We start from the raw sequence: 19,486 nt of genomic DNA, 5'->3' as shown, positions 1-19,486 counted from the left end.
TATACATTACACAGGACTGCTGCCCCCATATACATTACACAGGACTGCTGCCCCCACCCTATACATTACACAGGACTGCTGCCCCAGCCTATACATTACACAGGACTGCTGCCCCAGCCTATACATTACACAGGACTGCTGCCCCCCCAATATACATTACACAGGACTGCTGCCCCCCAATATACATTACACAGGACTGCTGCCCCCCCAATATACATTACACAGGACTGCTGCCCCCCCAATATACATTACACAGGACTGCTGCCCCCACCCTATACATTACACAGGACTGCTGCCCCCCCAATATACATTACACAGGACTGCTGCCCCCCAATATACATTACACAGGACTGCTGCCCCCCCAATATACATTACACAGGACTGCTGCCCCCCCAATATACATTACACAGGACTGCTGCCCCCACCCTATACATTACACAGGACTGCTGCCCCCACCCTATACATTACACAGGACTGCTGCCCCCCCAATATACATTACACAGGACTGCTGCCCCCCCAATATACATTACACAGGACTGCTGCCCCCCAATATACATTACACAGGACTGCTGCCCCCACCCTATACATTACACAGGACTGCCCCCCCCCATATACATTACACAGGACTGCTGCCCCCCTCTATACATTACACAGGACTGCCCCCCCCAATATACATTACACAGGACTGCTGCCCCCCCATATACATTACACAGGACTGCTGCCCCCACCCTATACGTTACACAGGACTGCCCCCCCCCCATATACATTACACAGGACTGCTGCCCCCACCCTATACATTACACAGGACTGCTGCCCCCCCAATATACATTACACAGGACTGCTGCCCCCACCCTATACATTACACAGGACTGCTGCCCCCCCAATATACATTACACAGGACTGCTGCCCCCCAATATACATTACACAGGACTGCTGCCCCCACCCTATACATTACACAGGACTGCTGCCCCCCCCCGCCCTATACATTACACAGGACTGCTGCCCCCCCCATATACATTACACAGGACTGCTGCCCCCCCCCAATATACATTACACAGGACTGCTTCCCCCCCTCTACACATTACACAGGACTGCTGCCCCCACCCTATACATTACACAGGACTGCTGCCCCCCCCCTCTATACATTACACAGGACTGCTGCCCCACCCTATACATTACACAGGACTGCTGCCCCCACCCTACACATTACACAGGACTGCTGCCCCCACCCTATACATTACACAGGACTGCTGCCCCAGCCTATACATTACACAGGACTGCTGCCCCCCCCCATATACATTACACAGGACTGCTGCCCCCCATATACATTACACAGGACTGCTGCCCCCCCCCAATATACATTACACAGGACTGCTGCCCCCCCTCTATACATTACACAGGACTGCTGGCCCCCCTCTATACATTACACAGGACTGCTGGCCCCCCTCTATACATTACACAGGACTGCTGCCCCCACCCTATACATTACACAGGACTGCTGCCCCCCCTCTATACATTACACAGGACTGCTGCCCCCCCCTCTATACATTACACAGGACTGCTGCCCCCACCCTATACATTACACAGGACTGCTGCCCCCACCCTATACATTACACAGGACTGCTGCCCCCAGCCTATACATTACACAGGACTGCTGCCCCCCCTCTATACATTACACAGGACTGCTGGCCCCCCTCTATACATTACACAGGACTGCTGCCCCCACCCTATACATTACACAGGACTGCTGCCCCCCCTCTATACATTACACAGGACTGCTGCCCCCCCCTCTATACATTACACAGGACTGCTGCCCCCACCCTATACATTACACAGGACTGCTGCCCCCACCCTATACATTACACAGGACTGCTGCCCCCAGCCTATACATTACACAGGACTGCTGCCCCCAGCCTATACATTACACAGGACTGCTGCCCCCATATACATTACACAGGACTGCTGCCCCAGCCTATACATTACACAGGACTGCTGCCCCAGCCTATACATTACACAGGACTGCTGCCCCCGCCCTATACATTACACAGGACTGCTGCCCCCCATATACATTACACAGGACTGCTGCCCCCCCCCCCCATATACATTACACAGGACTGCTGCCCCCCCTCTATACATTACACAGGACTGCTGGCCCCCCTCTATACATTACACAGGACTGCTGCCCCCACCCTATACATTACACAGGACTGCTGCCCCCCCCTCTATACATTACACAGGACTGCTGCCCCCACCCTATACATTACACAGGACTGCTGCCCCCCCCCCTCTATACATTACACAGGACTGCTGCCCCCACCCAATAAATTACACAGGACTGCTGCCCCCACCCTATACATTACACAGGACTGCTGCCCCAGCCTATACATTACACAGGACTGCTGCCCCCATATACATTACACAGGACTGCTGCCCCCGCCCTATATATTACACAGGACTGCTGCCCCCAGCCTATACATTACACAGGACTGCTGCCCCAGCCTATACATTACACAGGACTGCTGCCCCAGCCTATACATTACACAGGACTGCTGCCCCCGCCCTATACATTACACAGGACTGCTGCCCCCCCTATACATTACACAGGACTGCTGCCCCCACCCTACACATTACACAGGACTGCTGCCCCCACCCTACACATTACACAGGACTGCTGCCCCAGCCTATACATTACACAGGACTGCTGCCCCCACCCTATACATTACACAGGACTGCTGCCCCCACCCTATACATTACACAGGACTGCTGCCCCCCAATATACATTACACAGGACTGCTGCCCCCCAATATACATTACACAGGACTGCTGCCCCCTCTATACATTACACAGGACTGCTGCTCTCCAATATACATTACACAGGACTGCTGCCCTCCAATATACATTACATAGGACTGCTGCCCCCCTCTATACATTACACAGGGCTGCTGCCCCCACCCTATACATTACACAGGACTGCTGCCCCCAGCCTATACATTACACAGGACTGCTGCCCCCCCCTATACATTACACAGGACTGCTGCCCCCAGCCTATACATTACACAGGACTGCTGCCCCCAGCCTATACATTACACAGGACTGCTGCCCCCCCATATACATTACACAGGGCTGCTGCCCCCCCATATACATTACACAGGACTGCTGCCCCCCCATATACATTACACAGGACTGCTGCCCCCACCCTATACATTACACAGGACTGCTGCCCCCCCCTCTATACATTACACAGGACTGCTGCCCCCCCTCTATACATTACACAGGACTGCTGCCCCCACCCTATACATTACACAGGACTGCTGCCCCCACCCTATACATTACACAGGACTGCTGCCCCCATATACATTACACAGGACTGCTGCCCCCACCCTATACATTACACAGGACTGCTGCCCCCACCCTATACATTACACAGGACTGCTGCCCCCCTCTATACATTACACAGGACTGCTGCCCCCCCCTCTATACATTACACAGGACTGCTGCCCCCCCCCTCTATACATTACACAGGACTGCTGCCCCCACCCTATACATTACACAGGACTGCTGCCCCCACCCTATACATTACACAGGACTGCTGCCCCCATATACATTACACAGGACTGCTGCCCCCCCCTCTATACATTACACAGGACTGCTGCCCCCCCCCTCTATACATTACACAGGACTGCTGCCCCCACCCTATACATTACACAGGACTGCTGCCCCCACCCTATACATTACACAGGACTGCCCCCCCCAATATACATTACACAGGACTGCTATGGAGTTAATGCGTGTGTGATAAAATACGGACAACACTCGGACTCCAACCTCCTCATACAATCTTGTGCGGTCGGGTTGTCACACACGTTCCAATCACAATCAGGACGGGCAGCATCGGAGAGGAAATGTGACCAGAAAAGCTTTGACACTTTGTTCATGGGAAAGTGGCCTTACATGGGACTGCTGTAGCACAATCTCCAGGCTCGGTGGACCCCCCGCCAGAAACCTTACAGGACATCATGCAGACACTCAGCGCTACATCCATCCTATGACAATATGGGGGTCCCAGGCACAATGTGCATTGGGGGCTTAGTGAGGGTTGTATCTAATCAGATTATGTGTGATACTGTCTCATGAACTGTTGTATCTAACCCACAGTGCTGTATCTAAGCCGATCGTGTCTGAGATTGTCGCCTTAGCTACCGCTTCTTATCCTTCTATGTGTAAAATTCTCTGCAGTGCTGTATCTCATCCCATTGTTTGCAACAGCTGTATCTAAACCCCCCTACAGCGTGTTTCCAGGCCTCCTGTGTGTGTGGTACAGTGTGTATCTAGGCCTCCTGTGTGTGTGGTACAGTGTGTATCTAGGCCTCCTGTGTGTGTGGTACAGTGTGTATCTAGGCCTCCTGTGTGTGTGTGTGGTACAGTGTGTATCCAAGCCTCCTGTGTGTGTGTGTGGTACAGTGTGTATCCAAGCCTCCTGTGTGTGTGTGTGTGTGTGTGTGTGTGGTACAGTGTGTATCCAGGCCTCCTGTGTGTGTGTGTGGTACAGTGTGTATCTAGGCCACCTGTGTGTGTGGAACAGTGTGTATCTAGGCCTCCTGTGTGTGTGTGTGGTACAGTGTGTATCTAGGCCTCCTGTGTGTGTGTGTGGTACAGTGTGTATCTAGGCCTCCTGTGTGTGTGGTACAGTGTGTATCTAGGCCTCCTGTGTGTGTGGTACAGTGTGTATCTAGGCCACCTGTGTGTGTGGAACAGTGTGTATCTAGGCCTCCTGTGTGTGTGTGGTACAGTGTGTATCTAGGCCTCCTGTGTGTGTGTGTGTGTGGTACAGTGTGTATCTAGGCCTCCTGTGTGTGTGTGTGTGTGTGGTACAGTGTGTATCTAGGCCTCCTGTGTGTGTGTGTGGTACAGTGTGTATCTAGGCCTCCTGTGTGTGTGTGTGGTACAGTGTGTATCTAGGCCTCCTGTGTGTGTGTGTGGTACAGTGTGTATCTAGGCCTCCTGTGTGTGTGTGTGGTACAGTGTGTATCTAGGCCTCCTGTGTGTGTGTGTGGTACAGTGTGTATCTAGGCCTCCTGTGTGTGTGTGTGGTACAGTGTGTATCTAGGCCTCCTGTGTGTGTGTGTGGTACAGTGTGTATCTAGGCCTCCTGTGTGTGTGTGTGGTACAGTGTGTATCTAGGCCTCCTGTGTGTGTGTGTGGTACAGTGTGTATCTAGGCCTCCTGTGTGTGTGTGTGGTACAGTGTGTATCCAAGCCTCCTGTGTGTGTGTGTGTGTGTGTGTGTGTGTGGTACAGTGTGTATCTAGGCCTCCTGTGTGTGTGTGGTACAGTGTGTATCTAGGCCTCCTGTGTGTGTGTGTGTGGTACAGTGTGTATCTAGGCCTCCTGTGTGTGTGTGTGTGGTACAGTGTGTATCTAGGCCTCCTGTGTGTGTGTGTGTGTGGTACAGTGTGTATCTAGGCCTCCTGTGTGTGTGGTACAGTGTGTATCTAGGCCTCCTGTGTGTGTGTGTGGTACAGTGTGTATCTAGGCCTCCTGTGTGTGTGTGTGTGGTACAGTGTGTATCTAGGCCTCCTGTGTGTGTGGTACAGTGTGTATCTAGGCCTCCTGTGTGTGTGGAACAGTGTGTATCTAGGCCTCCTGTGTGTGTGTGGTACAGTGTGTATCTAGGCCTCCTGTGTGTGTGTGTGTGGTACAGTGTGTATCTAGGCCTCCTGTGTGTGTGTGTGGTACAGTGTGTATCAAGGCCTCCTGTGTGTGTGTGTGGTACAGTGTGTATCTAGGCCTCCTGTGTGTGTGTGTGGTACAGTGTGTATCTAGGCCTCCTGTGTGTGTGTGTGTGGTACAGTGTGTATCTAGGCCTCCTGTGTGTGTGTGTGTGTGGTACAGTGTGTATCTAGGCCTCCTGTGTGTGTGTGTGTGGTACAGTGTGTATCTAGGCCTCCTGTGTGTGTGTGTGGTACAGTGTGTATCTAGGCCTCCTGTGTGTGTGTGTGGTACAGTGTGTATCTAGGCCTCCTGTGTGTGTGGTACAGTGTGTATCTAGGCCTCCTGTGTGTGTGTGGTACAGTGTGTATCTAGGCCTCCTGTGTGTGTGTGTGTGGTACAGTGTGTATCTAGGCCTCCTGTGTGTGTGTGTGTGGTACAGTGTGTATCTAGGCCTCCTGTGTGTGTGTGTGTGGTACAGTGTGTATCTAGGCCTCCTGTGTGTGTGTGTGGTACAGTGTGTATCTAGGCCTCCTGTGTGTGTGTGTGGTACAGTGTGTATCTAGGCCTCCTGTGTGTGTGTGTGTGGTACAGTGTGTATCTAGGCCTCCTGTGTGTGTGTGTGTGTGTGTGTTACAGTGTGTATCTAGGCCTCCTGTGTGTGTGTGTGTGTGGTACAGTGTGTATCTAGGCCTCCTGTGTGTGTGTGTGTGGTACAGTGTGTATCTAGGCCTCCTGTGTGTGTGTGTGTGTGTGTGGTACAGTGTGTATCTAGGCCTCCTGTGTGTGTGTGTGTGTGTGGTACAGTGTGTATCTAGGCCTCCTGTGTGTGTGTGTGGTACAGTGTGTATCTAGGCCTCCTGTGTGTGTGGAACAGTGTGTATCTAGGCCTCCTGTGTGTGTGTGGTACAGTGTGTATCTAGGCCTCCTGTGTGTGTGTGTGTGGTACAGTGTGTATCTAGGCCTCCTGTGTGTGTGGTACAGTGTGTATCTAGGCCTCCTGTGTGTGTGTGTGTGGTACAGTGTGTATCTAGGCCTCCTGTGTGTGTGTGTGGTACAGTGTGTATCTAGGCCTCCTGTGTGTGTGTGTGGTACAGTGTGTATCTAGGCCTCCTGTGTGTGTGTGTGGTACAGTGTGTATCTAGGCCTCCTGTGTGTGTGTGTGGTACAGTGTGTATCTAGGCCTCCTGTGTGTGTGTGTGGTACAGTGTGTATCTAGGCCTCCTGTGTGTGTGTGTGGTACAGTGTGTATCTAGGCCTCCTGTGTGTGTGGTACAGTGTGTATCTAGGCCTCCTGTGTGTGTGGTACAGTGTGTATCTAGGTCTCCTGTGTGTGTGGTACAGTGTGTATCTAGGCCTCCTGTGTGTGTGGTACGGTGTGTATCTAGGCCTCCTGTGTGTGTGTGTGGTACAGTGTGTATCTAGGCCTCCTGTGTGTGTGTGTGGTACAGTGTGTATCTAGGCCACCTGTGTGTGTGGAACAGTGTGTATCTAGGCCTCCTGTGTGTGTGGTACGGTGTGTATCTAGGCCTCCTGTGTGTGTGTGTGGTACAGTGTGTATCCAGGCCTCCTGTGTGTGTGTGTGGTACAGTGTGTATCTAGGCCACCTGTGTGTGTGGAACAGTGTGTATCTAGGCCTCCTGTGTGTGTGTGTGGTACAGTGTGTATCTAGGCCTCCTGTGTGTGTGTGTGGTACAGTGTGTATCTAGGCCTCCTGTGTGTGTGGTACAGTGTGTATCTAGGCCTCCTGTGTGTGTGGTACAGTGTGTATCTAGGCCACCTGTGTGTGTGGAACAGTGTGTATCTAGGCCTCCTGTGTGTGTGTGGTACAGTGTGTATCTAGGCCTCCTGTGTGTGTGTGTGTGGTACAGTGTGTATCTAGGCCTCCTGTGTATGTGTGTGGTACAGTGTGTATCTAGGCCTCCTGTGTGTGTGTGTGGTACAGTGTGTATCTAGGCCTCCTGTGTGTGTGTGTGGTACAGTGTGTATCTAGGCCTCCTGTGTGTGTGTGTGGTACAGTGTGTATCTAGGCCTCCTGTGTGTGTGTGTGGTACAGTGTGTATCTAGGCCTCCTGTGTGTGTGTGTGGTACAGTGTGTATCTAGGCCTCCTGTGTGTGTGTGTGGTACAGTGTGTATCTAGGCCTCCTGTGTGTGTGTGTGGTACAGTGTGTATCTAGGCCTCCTGTGTGTGTGTGTGGTACAGTGTGTATCTAGGCCTCCTGTGTGTGTGTGTGGTACAGTGTGTATCTAGGCCTCCTGTGTGTGTGTGTGGTACAGTGTGTATCCAAGCCTCCTGTGTGTGTGTGTGTGTGTGTGTGTGGTACAGTGTGTATCTAGGCCTCCTGTGTGTGTGTGGTACAGTGTGTATCTAGGCCTCCTGTGTGTGTGTGTGTGGTACAGTGTGTATCTAGGCCTCCTGTGTGTGTGTGTGTGGTACAGTGTGTATCTAGGCCTCCTGTGTGTGTGTGTGTGTGGTACAGTGTGTATCTAGGCCTCCTGTGTGTGTGGTACAGTGTGTATCTAGGCCTCCTGTGTGTGTGTGTGGTACAGTGTGTATCTAGGCCTCCTGTGTGTGTGTGTGGTACAGTGTGTATCTAGGCCTCCTGTGTGTGTGGTACAGTGTGTATCTAGGCCTCCTGTGTGTGTGGAACAGTGTGTATCTAGGCCTCCTGTGTGTGTGTGGTACAGTGTGTATCTAGGCCTCCTGTGTGTGTGTGTGTGGTACAGTGTGTATCTAGGCCTCCTGTGTGTGTGTGTGGTACAGTGTGTATCAAGGCCTCCTGTGTGTGTGTGTGGTACAGTGTGTATCTAGGCCTCCTGTGTGTGTGTGTGGTACAGTGTGTATCTAGGCCTCCTGTGTGTGTGTGTGTGGTACAGTGTGTATCTAGGCCTCCTGTGTGTGTGTGTGTGGTACAGTGTGTATCTAGGCCTCCTGTGTGTGTGTGTGTGGTACAGTGTGTATCTAGGCCTCCTGTGTGTGTGTGTGGTACAGTGTGTATCTAGGCCTCCTGTGTGTGTGTGTGGTACAGTGTGTATCTAGGCCTCCTGTGTGTGTGGTACAGTGTGTATCTAGGCCTCCTGTGTGTGTGTGGTACAGTGTGTATCTAGGCCTCCTGTGTGTGTGTGTGGTACAGTGTGTATCTAGGCCTCCTGTGTGTGTGTGTGGTACAGTGTGTATCTAGGCCTCCTGTGTGTGTGTGTGGTACAGTGTGTATCTAGGCCTCCTGTGTGTGTGTGTGTGGTACAGTGTGTATCTAGGCCTCCTGTGTGTGTGTGTGTGGTACAGTGTGTATCTAGGCCTCCTGTGTGTGTGTGTGTGTGTGTTACAGTGTGTATCTAGGCCTCCTGTGTGTGTGTGTGTGTGGTACAGTGTGTATCTAGGCCTCCTGTGTGTGTGTGTGTGGTACAGTGTGTATCTAGGCCTCCTGTGTGTGTGTGTGTGTGTGTGGTACAGTGTGTATCTAGGCCTCCTGTGTGTGTGTACAGTGTGTATCTAGCCTTGTGTGGTACAGTGTGTATCTAGGCCTCCTGTGTGTGTGTGTGGTACAGTGTGTATCTAGGCCTCCTGTGTGTGTGGTACAGTGTGTATCTAGGCCTCCTGTGTGTGTGTGTGGTACAGTGTGTATCTAGGCCTCCTGTGTGTGTGTGTGGTACAGTGTGTATCTAGGCCTCCTGTGTGTGTGTGTGTGTACAGGGTGTATCTAGGCCTCTGCTGTGTGGTATGTGTTCTAGGCCTCCTGTGTGTGTGTGTGGTACAGTGTGTATCTAGGCCTCCTGTGTGTGTGTGTGTGGTACAGTGTGTATCTAGGCCTCCTGTGTGTGTGTGTGGTACAGTGTGTATCTAGGCCTCCTGTGTGTGTGTGTGGTACAGTGTGTATCTAGGCCTCCTGTGTGTGTGTGTGTGGTACAGTGTGTATCTAGGCCTCCTGTGTGTGTGTGTGTGTGGTACAGTGTGTATCTAGGCCTCCTGTGTGTGTTGTGTGTGGTACAGTGTGTATCTAGGCCTCCTGTGTGTGTGTGTGTGTGGTACAGTGTGTATCTAGGCCTCCTGTGTGTGTGTGGTACAGTGTGTTAGGCCTCCTGTGTGTGTGGTACAGTGTGTATCTAGGCCTCCTGTGTGTGTGTGTGGTACAGTGTGTATCTAGGCCTCCTGTGTGTGTGTGTGTGTGGTACAGTGTGTATCTAGGCCTCCTGTGTGTGTGTGGTGTGGTACAGTGTGTATCTAGGCCTCCTGTGTGTGTGTGTGTGTGTGGTACAGTGTGTATCTAGGCCTCCTGTGTGTGTGTGTGGTACAGTGTGTATCTAGGCCTCCTGTGTGTGTGTGTGTGGTACAGTGTGTATCTAGGCCTCCTGTGTGTGTGTGTGTGGGTACAGTGTGTATCTAGGCCTCCTGTGTGTGTGTGTGGTACAGTGTGTATCTAGGCCTCCTGTGTGTGTGTGTGGTACAGTGTGTATCTAGGCCTCCTGTGTGTGTGTGTGTGTACAGTGTGTATCTAGGCCTCCTGTGTGTGTGTGTGGTACAGTGTGTATCTAGGCCTCCTGTGTGTGTGTGTGTGGTACAGTGTGTATCTAGGCCTCCTGTGTGTGTGTGTGTGTGGTACAGTGTGTATCTAGGCCTCCTGTGTGTGTGTGTGTGGTACAGTGTGTATCTAGGCCTCCTGTGTGTGTGTGTGGTACAGTGTGTATCTAGGCCTCCTGTGTGTGTGTGTTCTAGGTTTGTGTGTGGTACGGTGTGTATCTAGGCCTCCTGTGTGTGTGTGGTACAGTGTGTATCTAGGCCTCCTGTGTGTGTGTGTGGTACAGTGTGTATCTAGGCCTCCTGTGTGTGTGTGTGGTACAGTGTGTATCTAGGCCTCCTGTGTGTGTGTGGTACAGTGTGTATCTAGGCCTCCTGTGTGTGTGTGGTACAGTGTGTATCTAGGCCTCGTGTGTGTGTGTAATATCACACGTGAGTATCTAGGCCTCCTGTGTGTGTGTGTGTGTACAGTGTGTATCTAGGCCTCCTGTGTGTGTGTGTGTGGTACAGTGTGTATCTAGGCCTCCTGTGTGTGTGTGTGGTACAGTGTGTATCTAGGCCTCCTGTGTGTGTGGTACAGTGTGTATCTAGGCCTCTGTGTGTGTGTGGTACAGTGTGTATCTAGGCCTCCTGTGTGTGGTGTGGACAGTGTGTATCTAGGCCTCCTGTGTGTGTGGGTAACAGTGTGTGTATCTAGGCCTCCTGTGTGTGTGGTACAGTGTGTATCTAGGCCTCCTGTGTGTGTGGTACAGTGTGTATCTAGGCCTCCTGTGTGTGTGTGGTACAGTGTGTATCTAGGCCTCCTGTGTGTGTGGTACAGTGTGTATCTAGGCCTCGTGTGTGTGTGGTACAGTGTGTATCTAGGCCTCGTGTGTGTGTGGTACAGTGTGTATCTAGGCCTCCTGTGTGTGTGGTACAGTGTGTATCTAGGCCTCCTGTGTGTGTGGTACAGTGTGTATCTAGGCCTCCTGTGTGTGTGGTACAGTGTGTATCTAGGCCTCCTGTGTGTGTGGTACAGTGTGTATCTAGGCCTCCTGTGTGTGTGGTACAGTGTGTATCTAGGCCTCCTGTGTGTGTGGTACAGTGTGTATCTAGGCCTCCTGTGTGTGTGGTACAGTGTGTATCTAGGCCTCCTGTGTGTGTGGTACAGTGTGTATCTAGGCCTCCTGTGTGTGTGGTACAGTGTGTATCTAGGCCTCCTGTGTGTGTGGTACAGTGTGTATCTAGGCCTCCTGTGTGTGTGTGTGTGGTACAGTGTGTATCTAAGCCTCCTGTATGTGTGTGGTACAGTGTGTATCTAAGCCTCCTGGTCAGGGGGTCAACAGTTGTGTGACCCCCTGCTCCGCTGCCATAGTTACCGCGGATGTCGCCATATACCGGGGACGCGCCAGGTCACGTGGTTTGGAGAGGGGGGAGTTACCACGTGGTACAGGGGGCGCCGCGCACGTGACTAGAATCCCCCTTAGCCCCGCCCGCAGGCGCCCCCGAGCAGGACACGTGACCGGGGGCTGCACCCCTTCCCGGCGGCTGGGGAAGTCCGGGACCCCCGAAGCGCGGAGACGAGCACCAGGTAACGGAACGCGGGGAGCCGCCCAGTGTGTACACAGCCCAGAGCTGCGCGCAATATACCGCGCCCATAACTTATCACAGGGAGGCACTTACCGCCGTAACCCGAACACTACGACCACCATGTCCTGTGTGATAGTGCCCACCCCGACCCCCGTACTATGCACTGCTGCCGGGTTACTACAATGGGGGACATCACTACTACAAGGGGGTGACACCACACCCAACATACACCCCAAATACTCCACACTGCCGAACCCAGAGCTGCACTCACTATTGTGCTGCGTGTGCAGTCACTGTGTACATACATGACATTACTTATCCTGTACTGATCCTGAGTTACATCCTGTATTATACTCCAGAGCTGCACTCACTATTCTGCTGCTGGTGCAGTCACTGTGTACATACATGACATTACTTATCCTGTACTGATCCTGAGTTACATCCTGTATTATACTCCAGAGCTGCACTCACTATTCTGCTGCTGGTGCAGTCACTGTGTACATACATGACATTACTTATCCTGTACTGATCCCGAGTTACATCCTGTATTATACTCCAGAGCTGCACTCACTATTCTGCTGCTGGTGCAGTCACTGTGTACATACATGACATTACTTATCCTGTACTGATCCTGAGTTACATCCTGTATTATACTCCAGAGCTGCACTCACTATTCTGCTGCTGGTGCAGTCACTGTGTACATACATGACATTACTTATCCTGTACTGATCCCGAGTTACATCCTGTATTATACCCCAGAGCTGCACTCACTATTCTGCTGCTGGTGCAGTCACTGTGTACATACATGACATTACTTATCCTGTACTGATCCTGAGTTACATCCTGCATTATACTCCAGAGCTGCACTCACTATTCAGCTGCTGGTGCAGTCACTGTGTACATACATGACATTACTTATCCTGTACTGATCCTGAGTTACATCCTGTATTATACTCCAGAGCTGCACTCACTATTCCGCTGCTGGTGCAGTCACTGTGTACATACATGACATTACTTATACTGTACTGATCCCGAGTTACATCCTGTATTATACCCCAGAGCTGCACTCACTATTCTGCTGCTGGTGCAGTCACTGTGTACATACATGACATTACTTATCCTGTACTGATCCCGAGTTACATCCTGTATTATACTCCAGAGCTGCACTCACTATTCTGCTGCTGGTGCAGTCACTGTGTACATACATGACATTACTTATCCTGTACTGATCCCGAGTTACATCCTGTATTATACCCCAGAGCTGCACTCACTATTCTGCTGCTGGTGCAGTCACTGTGTACATACATGACATTACTTATCCTGTACTGATCCCGAGTTACATCCTGTATTATACTCCAGAGCTGCACTCACTATTCTGCTGCTGGTGCAGTCACTGTGTACATACATGACATTACTTATCCTGTACTGATCCTGAGTTACATCCTGTATTATACCCCAGAGCTGCACTCACTATTCTGCTGGTGGTGCAGTCACTGTGTACATACATGACATTACTTATCCTGTACTGATCCCGAGTTACATCCTGTATTATCTCCAGAGCTGCACTCACTATTCTGCTGCTGGTGCAGTCACTGTGTACATACATGACATTACTTATCCTGTACTGATCCTGAGTTACATCCTGTATTATACCCCAGAGCTGCACTCACTATTCTGCTGCTGGTGCAGTCACTGTGTACATACATGACATTACTTATCCTGTACTGATCCTGAGTTACATCCTGTATTATCTCCAGAGCTGCACTCACTATTCTGCTGCTGGTGTAGTCACTGTGTACATACATGACATTACTTATCCTGTACTGATCCTGAGTTACATCCTGTATTATACCCCAGAGCTGCACTCACTATTCTGCTGCTGGTGCAGTCACTGTGTACATACATGGCATTACTTATCCTGTACTGATCCTGAGTTACATCCTGTATTATACCCCAGAGCTGCACTCACTATTCTGCTGCTGGTGCAGTCACTGTGTACATACATGACATTACTTATCCTGTACTGATCCTGAGTTACATCCTGTATTATACCCCAGAGCTGCACTCACTATTCTGCTGCTGGTGCAGTCACAGTGTACATGCATGACATTACTTATCCTGTACTGATCCTGAGTTACATCCTGTATTATACTCCAGAGCTGCACTCACTATTCTGCTGCTGGTGCAGTCACTGTGTACATACATGACATTACTTATCCTGTACTGATCCTGAGTTACATCCTGTATTATACTCCAGAGCTGCACTCACTATTCTGCTGCTGGTGCAGTCACGGTGTACATACATGACATTACTTATCCTGTACTGATCCTGAGTTACATCCTGTATTATACTCCAGAGCTGCACTCACTATTCTGCTGCTGGTGCAGTCACTGTGTACATACATGACATTACTTATCCTGTACTGATCCTGAGTTACATCCTGTATTATACTCCAGAGCTGCACTCACTATTCTGCTGCTGGTGCAGTCACTGTGTACATACATGACATTACTTATCCTGTACTGATCCTGAGTTACATCCTGTATTATACCCCAGAGCTGCACTCACTATACTGCTGCTGGTGCAGTCACTGTGTACATACATGACATTACTTATCCTGTACTGATCCTGAGTTTCATCCTGTATTATACTCCAGAGCTGCACTCACTATTCTGGTAGTGTAGTATTTCCTGGTTTCTCTTTATGATGACCGGTATTGGGTGCCATATATATTTTGTTTGAGTCATAGTGAAATAGTTGCGGGGTGACATCGGTGACCTCCTCTCCTGCTCCTTGATATTACGGTGTGTACAGCTCAGTGTACCTCGCCCTGCTGGGCTGACACCCGGCGAGGTTTCCACATGGGGCACTGCACTGGATAGGGCATGATTCATCAGTGCGTTCACACGTTTTGCGTTGTCCCTGCCAGTTCTGTCTCAATATCAAATGGACTGAGCAGAATTTACAAGCACTAAGCAGTTTTTCCAAAAACAGTGACCCCCCCCCCAATACACACTTTGAGTGTGGCATTTCAGCTCTGTCCCATACAATCCAATGGAGCTAAACTGCAATAATGTAATACCCAGCTTTCCCGGAAGCAGATATCAGAGAATGGGAGATGCAGATGATTAGGGTTGTGTGTTACTGCTGAGGTCAGTCCCTGTCTGAGAGTTTCATTGTATCACAGTGCAGCAGGGAGGATCCTAACCTGTGGAAGGTTACACAGAGGAGATCATGACCAGGTGTGGAAAGTTACAAATTATTTTCCAAATACTAATTATATCCCAGTACAATTACTAATCATTAACCAGAGTGACCGAACTAACACAGACAACATGTACGCAGCTAGAAATGGCAGAATAGTGACTGCAGCTCTGGAGTATAATACAGGATGTAACTCAGGATCAGTACAGGATAAGTAATGTCATGTATGTACACAGTGACTGCACCAGCAGCAGAATAGTGAGTGCAGCTCTGGAGTATAATACAGGATGTAACTCAGGATCAGTACAGGATAAGTAATGTCATGTATATACACAGTGACTGCACCAGCAGCAGAATAGTGAGTGCAGCTCTGGGGTATAATACAGGATGTAACTCAGGATCAGTACAGGATAAGTAATGTCATGTATGTACACAGTGACTGCACCAGCAGCAGAATAGTGAGTGCAGCTCTGGAGTATAATGCAGGATGTAACTCAGGATCAGTACAGGATAAGTAATGTCATGTATGTACACAGTGACTGCACCAGCAGCAGATAGTGACTGCAGCTCTGGTGTATAATACAGGAGGTAACTCAGGATCAGTACAGGATAAGTAATGTCATGTATGTACACAGTGACTGCACCAGCAGCAGTGAGTGCAGCTCTGGAGTATAATACAGGATGTAACTCAGGATCAGTACAGGATAAGTAATGTCATGTATGTACACAGTGACTGCACCAGCAGCAGAATAGTGAGTGCAGCTCTGGAGTATAATACAGGATGTAACTCAGGATCAGTACAGGATAAGTAATGTCATGTATGTACACAGTGACTGCACCAGCAGAATAGTGAGTGCAGCTCTGGGGTATAATACAGGATGTAACTCAGGATCAGTACAGGATAAGTAATGTCATGTATGTACACAGTGACTGCACCAGCAGCAGAATAGTGAGTGCAGCTCTGGAGTATAATACAGGATGTAACTCAGGATCAGTACAGGATAAGTAATGACATGTATGTACACAGTGACTGCACCAGCAGCAGAATAGTGAGTGCAGCTCTGGGGTATAATACAGGATGTAACTCAGGATCAGTACAGGATAAGTAATGTCATGTATGTACACAGTGACTGCTCCAGCAGCAGAATAGTGAGTGCAGCTCTGGGGTATAAAACAGGATGTAACTCAGGATCAGTACAGGATAAGTAATGTCATGTATGTACACAGTGACTGCACCAGCAGCAGAATAGTGAGTGCAGCTCTGGGGTATAATACAGGATGTAACTCAGGATCAGTACAGGATAAGTAATGTCATGTATGTACACAGTGACTGCACCAGCAGCAGAATAGTGAGTGCAGCTCTGGGGTATAATACAGGATGTAAGTCAGGATCAGTACAGGATAAGTAATGTCATGTATGTACACAGTGACTGCACCAGCAGCAGAATAGTGAGTGCAGCTCTGGAGTATAATACAGGATGTAACTCAGGATCAGTACAGGATAAGTAATGTCATGTATGTACACAGTGACTGCACCAGCAGCAGAATAGTGAGTGCAGCTCTGGGGTATAATACAGGATGTAACTCAGGATCAGTACAGGATAAGTAATGTCATGTATGTACACAGTGACTGCACCAGCAGCAGAATAGTGAGTGCAGCTCTGGGGTATAATACATGATAAGTGATGTGCAGAGTTTCTCCTCTTCTCGCTTATCTCATCCTCTGTCCATTCCTGTCTTATCTCTTCGCACTTTCTGTCTGTGATTTCGGCTTCTGTTCTCCCGGCACAGATGTCATGTGGGTGGGAGTTTCTCACTTGCTCGGATTTTGTGTTTTGCTCCCCTCCCCCTCGGCTGCCTTTATATAACTCGCCTGAAGTTATTACTAATTTACTTCCCTTTATAGGGATTGCCTCATCGCTGACATCTTCATAAAGCCGTGTTGTTGGCTAATGGCAGGTTGTGTTGTAACTTACCTGCGCAGGGTTACACGGTGGCTACTCACAGCCGTGGCTTGCAGCAGGACAGTGATGGGGGTGTCCGGCGTGAAGCGCGTTGGCCATGTATCTAGACGCGTTCTCAGCCCTGCACATAGCTCCGCGCTCTCGTGTCTGCTCCGTCTATGTAAACACGTTGTGTAGGTCACACAAGGGTTTGTAAAGCCGCCCTCGGGGTAAGGATTTTTGTGCGGGCCGCTGGGTGCGCGGGACAACAATCCTGTCCCCCAGGTAGTAAAAATACCTGATCCTTGTACACGTGGTGGTGAATTCAGAAAAGCGATTCCAGCCGCAGGCACTTTCCGGAATGTAAATTGTGTGAAGTTCTTTAGAACTGATCATGTGACACGTTTCAGGTCACACGTCTGTGAACGGGAATGATAAGTGCTCGTATTGGGTGACCTTGCTCCGGGGTCACGGTGCATTGGGTTTGCAGAGTTCATTCTTGAACATCTTGAGCTTTTGTAGGGAGGTGATCCTACACATCTTCAAGTCATTGTCCTACAGAGCATGATGGTGCAGGAGCTTGGACTTATTTTATTTAATATCAGAGACCTACCTGATCCAGCCCTGACGTATCATATCATGACCCACCTGATCCAGCCCTGACGTATCATATCATGACCTACCTGATCCAGCCCTGACATATCATATCATGACCACCTGATCCAACCTAGACGTATCATATCATGACCACCTGATCCAACCTTGACGTATCATATCATGACCTACCTGATCCAGCCCTGACGTATCATATCATGACCTACCTGATCCAGCCCTGACATATCATATCATGACCACCTGATCCAGCCCTGACGTATCATAGCATGACCTACCTGATCCAGCCCTGACGTATCATATCATGACCCACCTGATCCAGCCCTGACGTATCATATCATGACCACCTGATCCAGCCCTGACGTATCATATCATGACCACCTGATCCAGCCCTGACGTATCATATCATGACCACCTGATCCAGCCCTGACGTATCATATCATGACCACCTGATCCAGCTCTGACGTATCATAGCATGACCCACCTGATCCAGCCCTGACGTATCATATCATGACCACCTGATACAGCCCTGACGTATCATATCATGACCACCTGATCCAGCTCTGACGTATCATAGCATGACCCACCTGATCCAGCCCTGACGTATCATATCACGACCACCTGATCCAGCCCTGACGTATCATAGCATGACCCACCTGATCCAGCCTTTACATATCATATCATGACCTACCTGATCCAGCCCTGACGTATCATATCATGACCTACCTGATCCAGCCCTGACATATCATATCATGACCACCTGATCCAGCCCTGACGTATCATATCATGACCTACCTGATCCAGCCCTGACATATCATATCATGACCACCTGATCCAGCCCTGACGTATCATAGCATGACCCACCTGATCCAGCCCTGACGTATCATATCATGACCACCTGATACAGCCCTGACGTATCATATCATGACCACCTGATCCAGCCCTGACGTATCATATCATGACCTACCTGATCCAGCCCTGACATATCATATCATGACCACCTGATCCAGCCCTGACGTATCATATCATGACCACCTGATCCAACCCTGACGTATCATATCATGACCTACCTGATCCAGCCCTGACATATCATATCATGACCACCTGATCCAGCCCTGACGTATCATAGCATGACCTACCTGATCCAGCCCTGACGTATCATATCATGACCCACCTGATCCAGCCCTGACGTATCATATCATGACCACCTCATCCAGCCCTGACGTATCATATCATGACCACCTGATCCAGCTCTGACGTATCATATCATGACCTACCTGATCCAGCCCTGACGTATCATATCATGACCACCTGATCCAACCCTGACGTATCATATCATGACCACCTGATCCAGCCCTGACGTATCATATCATGACCACCTGATCCACCCCTGACGTATCATATCATGACCTACCTGATCCAGCCCTGACGTATCATATCATGACCACCTGATCCACCCCTGACGTATCATATCATGACCACCTGATCCAGCCCTGACGTATCATATCATGACCACCTGATCCAGCCCTGACGTATCATATCATGACCCACCTGATCCAACCCTGACGTATCATATCATGACCACCTGATCCAGCCCTGACGTATCATATCATGACCACCTGATCCAGCCTAGATGTATCATATCATGACCCACCTGATCCAGCCTAGATGTATCATATCATGACCCACCTGATCCAGCCCTGACGTATCATATCATGACCTACCTGATCCAGCCCTGACGTATCATATCATGACCTACCTGATCCAGCCCTGACGTATCATATCATGACCCACCTGATCCAGCCCTGACGTATCATATCATGACCACCTGATCCAACCCTGACGTATCATATCATGACCACCTGATCCAGCCCTGACGTATCATATCATGACCTACCTGATCCAACCCTGACGTATCATATCATGACCACC

General features: G+C 50.0%; 1 protein-coding gene across 1 annotated transcript in view; it reads left to right on the top strand.

The window, feature by feature from the left end:
- The first annotated feature begins 11,697 nt into the window (after positions 1-11,697).
- LOC140134612 (beta-1,4-galactosyltransferase 3-like) overlaps positions 11,698-19,486 on the top strand; it is a 56,845-nt gene continuing 49,056 nt past the window's right edge. The window contains exon 1 of the mRNA XM_072155055.1: positions 11,698-11,795. The gene's annotated coding sequence lies outside the window, so the exon portion shown is untranslated. The remainder of the gene's footprint in view (positions 11,796-19,486) is intronic.

This window comes from Engystomops pustulosus, chromosome 6 (assembly GCF_040894005.1).
Source record: "Engystomops pustulosus chromosome 6, aEngPut4.maternal, whole genome shotgun sequence".
NCBI classification, from domain to species: domain Eukaryota; kingdom Metazoa; phylum Chordata; class Amphibia; order Anura; family Leptodactylidae; genus Engystomops; species Engystomops pustulosus.
This window is presented reverse-complemented; position numbering and strand designations above follow the sequence as displayed.